Here is a 7,358-nt window from a genome sequence, read left to right on the forward strand (position 1 = left end):
CTGGAATGTGAGAGACAGGAGAAACACACAGTGCACACTGTACTGGAAGTCACAACGGGAATAATCTAAAACATGAATTGGAAATGAAGGGATCTCCAAACCAGAAATGTGAATGACAATTGGTTAGTAAAAATTGTGGAAGGAACAATGGCAATTTATTCAAACTTTTTACAATTGAGAGGAGAAAAATGGTGCAGCCTACAGTATAAATGAGTTAAACTACCCTGAACAGGCTGATAAATTGAAAAGATGAGACATTGTGATTCTGGTCTATTTCCATGTTTGTCTTTTATTGCTCACTGTGAGTGAAAAAGGTTGTTTGAAATATATCATAATTTTCCTTAAAGCAGCTACATGTAGAATATTGACCTAACATATCATTCTCAAATTCATTTTGACAGCATAGTATAATGGCTGTAGAAATATGAGACCATCGCAATTGGTTTATTGTATGTGTTGCTTTCATTGTGTTTATTATATTTGTCCCCGGGTACGATTTCCTGTGAATTGTGCAGGATTGACTTATGGAACAAAGATAGAGCCTCGGAGCAGGAAGACAACTGCCTTGCTGTAATTGTTTGTATGCGAACAAATAGACAATTAGAGATGCTCCAGTCCCACAGTGCCTAGCGAGGTGTTTGGCATCAACTATTGCTGTAGTTGAAGTTACTTGTCCTTGAATAATCAGGATAATCACATCATTCACCAATGTATTGTAAAGAAGAATAGATCCACTCTACTATATTGCTTTGCTCAGGTAGGTTCGCTGTCTTTCAGTATCATAACCTGTTAGCCTGTTTCGTTAGTATTGCCCAAACTTAATAAATTCCACACCTGCTATGGAAAACTGCTTCACTAGCTCAATGTAGTTGTAACTACACTATATGCAAGCAAAAAATATTTTTAGTCACACAATAGATTAGCCACTGCAGCTGCAAACACACATTGCAAGGTGAGTGAGCATGACTCAATACAGGTGAGAGAGAGCAGAGTTTCATTAGCATATAGGGCAAGTTAATACATTTCAAACCTGTTACGCAAAACTGCTTTGCTAGGTCAATCTATTTGTAACTAAAATATGCTGGCCAAAATACTTTTTTTGTCACACATACTGTATATTAGCCACTAACACCGGCAAGCATCACTCAGTATGATGTGAAGGTTTGACTGACTGATACTGACTGATCTGAACTTCTCCATCCACAGCACACATCTGTGCTGTGGGAAAATAACTTGCCTTCTTACACAAGTCTATTCCAGTTCCATTATTCAGTTTGCATTATGAAACATGACATCTTCTTTTTTTTTGGCATTTTTGCCATTGTGAGATAATTCAAAGGAGAGAGAGACAGGAAAGACTGAGAGAGAGAGAGAGGGGGATGACATGCGACAAAGGTCCTGGGTCGGATTCAAACCCAGGACGTCATACCTACATGGTACGTGCCTCAGCTAAGTGACTCATATTTTTTATTGGACTCGGAGGAAATCGGGGGTGGGACTATGGATCAGCCCAGGTCCATCTGTTCATCACGCACAATATCTCAAACACCACTTATCGGAGTTTGATGAAACAGTCATTACGTGAAGTTTATTATATGTCTCTAAAATGTAGAGGATCCAGATGATTGGTGATATCATTTTGTTAACTAAGAACTTTAGTTACCTGCTATCTCTTAAAAAGTACAACTGTTTATTTTAATTTGGTGCTATCAATAACTTTATAAGAGTAGGTGTCACTTTTGTGACAAATACCTCATTTTGGAACAAAACTCAAAGAATGCAATATGGGAAACTACATGATAACAAAATGCATCAACATTGCTTGAGTTGTTGATATCCAGAGTGTAGCTGTAACAAAATAAAACAAAATAGCTGTTTGTCACAAGTTGCTGCCTTTTGGAAAAGGTAATGCAGCACTATTTCACCACAGACACTGCTCTCTCAAATCAATTTGAAGCCAACTCAGGGACGAGCAAGAACAGAGTCACCCACACACCAACCTGCCCAACTCTACTCCTGCCAAAGGATTTGGGCCAGGCTCACTGAAAATTGTTACTATCACACTACAGCACATTTTCTCAAAGCAATACATGTCGAATAAAGAAAACATTAAGAAAATTACATGGTTAAACATTTGCTAGCACTTCACATATTAGGCTACTTTACGCACAAAGTTCCACTGAGAGCGTGATCTCTGTATGCCCCACCCTGAATGAATAAGTGAAGGTTGACTGAATAAATTAATGAAATAATAACTATAATTTACATTCTAATTAAACATAATTTAGAAATGGATCTTGAAATGATTGTGTATTGCACTGAACACTCTACTAGCCAACAAAATCCTATTTTTTTGTCCTAATGAAATAAAGCCATGTTGCCTGATCATACATTACACTAAACTTCAGAACAGAGAAGAGAGCTTTGTTGCATCCTTTTGGAAAGTCTGGCTTTCTGCAGCCAACAAAACTTTAAAAAGTCTGGAGTATCTTAAAAATACCTAAAATAAAAATACCTCCCATTTGCTCCATCATCCCATACTGTCTTTCAGATTGTGTAGTCTGTCAAAGGAACAGCGCTGGATTATGTAGCAACACAGGACACTTGAGTGATTCAGTTGCACAGCACAAGTGCTACTGTTAACTCACATTACATACACAAACTTGTCAGACTCAATTGTTCCCTGTCCTCATGTCTTGTAGTACAAAATTACTTCAAAAACAACAAGTTGAAACAACAAGTTGAAGAATTTATGAGGTTGAATAGAACAACTTCAATCTATCTTACCTTTTCTCTCAAGGCCTCTGCAACTGGCTGCTCACTGTGTGCGTTTGCCACGATCTGGTAGTCAGGTTCAGCAGTTCTTTGGCAATAGGACTATTGTGGCTCTCAATGTGTAACTATCACAAGCCATTAAACTTTAACCCACCCCTCCATAAAACACCTCGGTGGTGTTACTGTGGAAAAATATGCAGACAGGGACAGATTTAGGAACACTAGACGACATTCAAGCTATCACTTTGATGGGAGACATAATTGGTCATCTGTATTCAATCTTCACATAACCACCGAAAATACCATGGAGCAATTGCATGACCCTGAAATTGAGAGGAAATAACAATCCACCTCGATGAATGATCTGTTAACAAATCAATGGTTCTTTATCTACAGTGATAGTTAAACATATCCATGACAAAGATTAACTAGCCTGGTTTTTGGTCACGTTCAAATAGATCAACTTACATGCCTAGAAACTTGAACGTTTGAATGGTAAAGTAGGCTCTATACTGCTAATCTAATTCAACACAACTCTAGCATAGATATTGTTTTATGCGTGGATGCTTAAATAACTTTTATATTTAAGTTTAAATGAAATCTCTCCACAACAGGAAAATGAAAGCTTTCAGGGCTTTTTTCAGGGATGGAGAGAACACCCACCAAGAGAGGACTGAGAACAAACTACAGGGGAACAGTGCACCCATATACTGTGATGGGACACCATTTTGGCCTAAGTCTGTGACTGGGAAGCACTTCATTGACTTAACTGCCTGCCTTGGGGAACAGGAATAACATGAATTTATAAAATGAATGTTATTCCCATTTTAATTTGTTAATAACTCACAGATTAGAGCGTGAGGTGGGCGGGATGATGGTTTGGCCGACATGTAATGAGTGGGTGTTCTTAGTCAAACTTATTATTCTTCTCCTCAAAACTTTGCCAGCTATCTACTCCTTCATACATTCACCTTACAAACTTCAGTCAAACTTTAAACTGTTCAGCAACTACAGGAATGTAGGCGTGTATTCACCTTTTTCATACTCTTTATACTTTTTAAGTTATTTAACTTTTTAGCATTAATTAATTCCACACACACACACTAACAATGGAATGTTAGTGTTTTAATGTTGCTTTTAATGCTTTTAATGTTTTATGTAAAGCACTTTGAATTGCCTTGTTGCTGAAATGTGCTATATAAATAAACTTGCCTTGCCTTGCCTTGCCTTCACAGCAGGTGATGTCATCAACTGCCAGAGCTTCAGATGTGGAGCTCACATACATAATAATATTAATAATAATAATAATAATAATAATAATAATAATAATAATAACATTTATTTATATAGCACATTTTTATAGCACTCAAAGCAAAGTTACAAAGCGCTTCACAATTGAGAAATAAAAAATTGAGCAAATTACATAGATCAATACAACAGAAGGACAATGCGGTGGAGCAGTCATAATAAAAATTGAAATAAAATGAAATACAATAGAGCTAATAAATGGTTCCAGCAACAAGGATACAACAAATGGAACAGATAACAGTCTAGGCAGATAGAATAAAAAAACAGACTAGGCAACAAGAAAATAATTAAGAGCCAAAGATTATAAAAAAAAGGCCTTATGATAAAAGTAAGTTTTAAGAAGTGATTTTAGATGATACTGACTGACCGCAAAAGCTCTGTCACCTTTAATGGGACCCTACCACCACCCACCGACCCCACACCCATGCTGTCCACCTCTCCCCTTCTACTGACAAAAAAACATGGCTGACTATATCACGGCCCCCCTCACACACACACACACACACACACATACACACACACACACACACACACACATACACCCACCCCCTCCACCCTCCCACCACCCCCAGGTGACAAGGGAGTTAGAGAGGCTCCACACAGGCAATGCAGCGGGGCCTGATGGCATCAGCCCCAGAGTGCTGAAAGCATGTGTCAGTCACATAGCTGAGGTTTTCGAGAACCTCTTCAACCTCTCCCTGAGGCTGGAGAGGCTGCCTTCACTGTGGAAAACATTGTGCCAGTGCACTAGAAGGAATGCCTCAGCGTTAGGGATGGGACAATATATCAAAATTCAATATATCACAATACAAAAATGACAATACGTACCATGGGGCAGAAAAATTCATTGTGATATTAGCTCCATTTTATTCTGCTGTAGTAATCACAATTTCACAAGCTCTCCATCCAAATTATATTATTTGCACTTTGTAATGACATTTTTAAACTATTGTTTACATTCTAGCAAGCCAATGCCATTGCTAGAAAGATTGTGTCTCAGAAATAAACAATTCTGCACAGTCAATCTTGTCATTGAACTTATATATATTACATCATAGTCATATAGTTAACCCCATATCGCATATTGAATCGTATCGTGAGATAAATATATCATCCCATCCCTATTCAGTGTCCATAATTACAAACTGGTGGCAGTGAGACCTGCAACACTTCAGAGCCCTAGTGATGGACTCCTTGGACCTCCTTTAATTTGCGTACCAGGCCAGCATAGCCATGTATAATGCATCATATACCTGTAGGGATCACTCCCACCTGGAGAGGTTGGGAAGTATGGTAAAAATCATGTTGTTTTTTACTTCTCCAGTGCTTTAAAAACCATCCAGCCCTTCCTACTTGGCCAGGTACCCATGGACAATGCCATGGTTGCCTGGATTATTGATTTCCAAACGGACAGCCCACAGTTCGTCCATCTCCAGGGCAACTTGTCGGACATGCTGAAGAGTAACATGGGTGTGTCCCACAAGACTTGTTGTGTCACCTTTCTTGTTCACTTTCTATAAGTTCAACTCTGGGTCGCATGCCACCTCGATAAGTTCTCTGATGACTCCTTTATTGGATGCATCAGTCAGGACGATGAAGAGGAGTACAGGACAGGATTCGAGCTTCACAGAGCAAGACACCTCCGACACCAGAGATGGTGCTGTGCTTGAAATACCTGGGCGTTCACATCAATAACAAACTGGACTGGACTGACAACATGGTGGCACTGTACAAGAGAAGGCAGAGTAGACTGTTCTTCTTGAGGAAGCTCATGTCTTTCAATGTATATAACAGACTACTCAACATGTTCTATGCAGTGTGCTGGGGAGGCAGCATCAAGGCTGGGCATGCAGGAGAGATAAACAAAGTGGTGAAGCAGGCTGGCTGTGTTTTATGGCTGAGCCTGGACACCCTGGAGGTGTTAGCAGAAGGGAGAATAAACTCAACTCTATCCTAGACAACACCTCCCACCGCCTCTATGGTGAGCTGATGTAGCTACACAGCACATTTATCCTCCGCCTCATCCCCCCAAAGTGCAACACAGAGCGCTTTAGGTGCTGTTTTGTGCTGACAACCATCAGACTGCACAATGCTTCGCCCAAACGGGCCACAGTCTCAGCCAACTAGGAGGGAGCTGAAGCAGGGTGCCTGCAATGCACCGTCTAAACAAACTATCCTGGACTGCTCTCTGCACTCCCATGCTCTGGACTAATCTGTATGTATAAAATCAATTGCTGCAATGTTTGTTTTTTCCAATCTGGACATATTTCTGTACATTCTGCGCATGAGTCGGCACATGACACTTTCTCTGCACCTATGCTACCTCAATAATGCGCATGGGTTTTTGTACTAAACTTTCTGTACGGATACGTGGCCTTCTGTGGACTTGTTACTTTACACACATTGGCACATCAGATATGCTGCTGTAAATTCACATATCTGCTTTCTTCAGTCTCCCATTTCCCTCTTATTGGTACATACTGCACATATTCATATACTTTCATATCCACTTAATATGTGCTGAACTGCTGGCTGAATTTGTTATATAACCACAATTGTTTATTTTATATGTTTATGTTTTTATATATAGCCTATATATATTCCCTGCTGTATTTATTACTTCTGCTGCTATAATGACCAACAGATATTATTATATTATTAATTTAGAATTAATATATCATCAGTCCAAGCTATTCGAACTAGTCCAAGCTATACATAAAAAGCCCAGTGGCTTACAAATACTAGTTAATCAGAGTAGGATGGGAAGACATCATTTGAATTGTACTGTTTGTGTTGAGAGTGCACAGGCGTCGCTCCCTTGCTTTGAAAATGTGCAAACATGTCAAATAAACTTGATCCTTGGGCGTTATGATATGGGGTCAAATAGCAAAACTAAGCCGGGAACAGCTCTCACACGACTCCCGGGCTGTAGCTACAGCAAATCACGATCTGATTGGATGAGGAGCGCACCAGCCCCGAGTACAGCGAGGGCTGCCAGAGTCCTGTGTGCAGGCAGTGCATGGATGGAGGCAAAGCCGAAGCGCGAAGTGCTGAGCAAAAATTATGGTATTGTTTACAGTTTGAGTAACGTTACAACTTTTAAACATCATTTTATTGCGTGTAGACGGGTTTTTCTTCAGCTCATCTCCGCCAGTCTTCCTCGTACAACTGTAGAATAAAATGTAGCGCGTTCTACAAGTTAAGTGTGATGTTACGGCCGCTCACTGTCAGATTCCTCTCATCACCAAACACGCCGAGACATCTTCTCTGGAGGG

This window comes from Centroberyx affinis, unplaced genomic scaffold (assembly GCF_046629955.1).
Source record: "Centroberyx affinis isolate AG114_WGS23_722 - 3 ecotype Tasmania unplaced genomic scaffold, CSIRO-AGI_Caff_v1 ptg000813l_1, whole genome shotgun sequence".
Classification (NCBI taxonomy): domain Eukaryota; kingdom Metazoa; phylum Chordata; class Actinopteri; order Beryciformes; family Berycidae; genus Centroberyx; species Centroberyx affinis.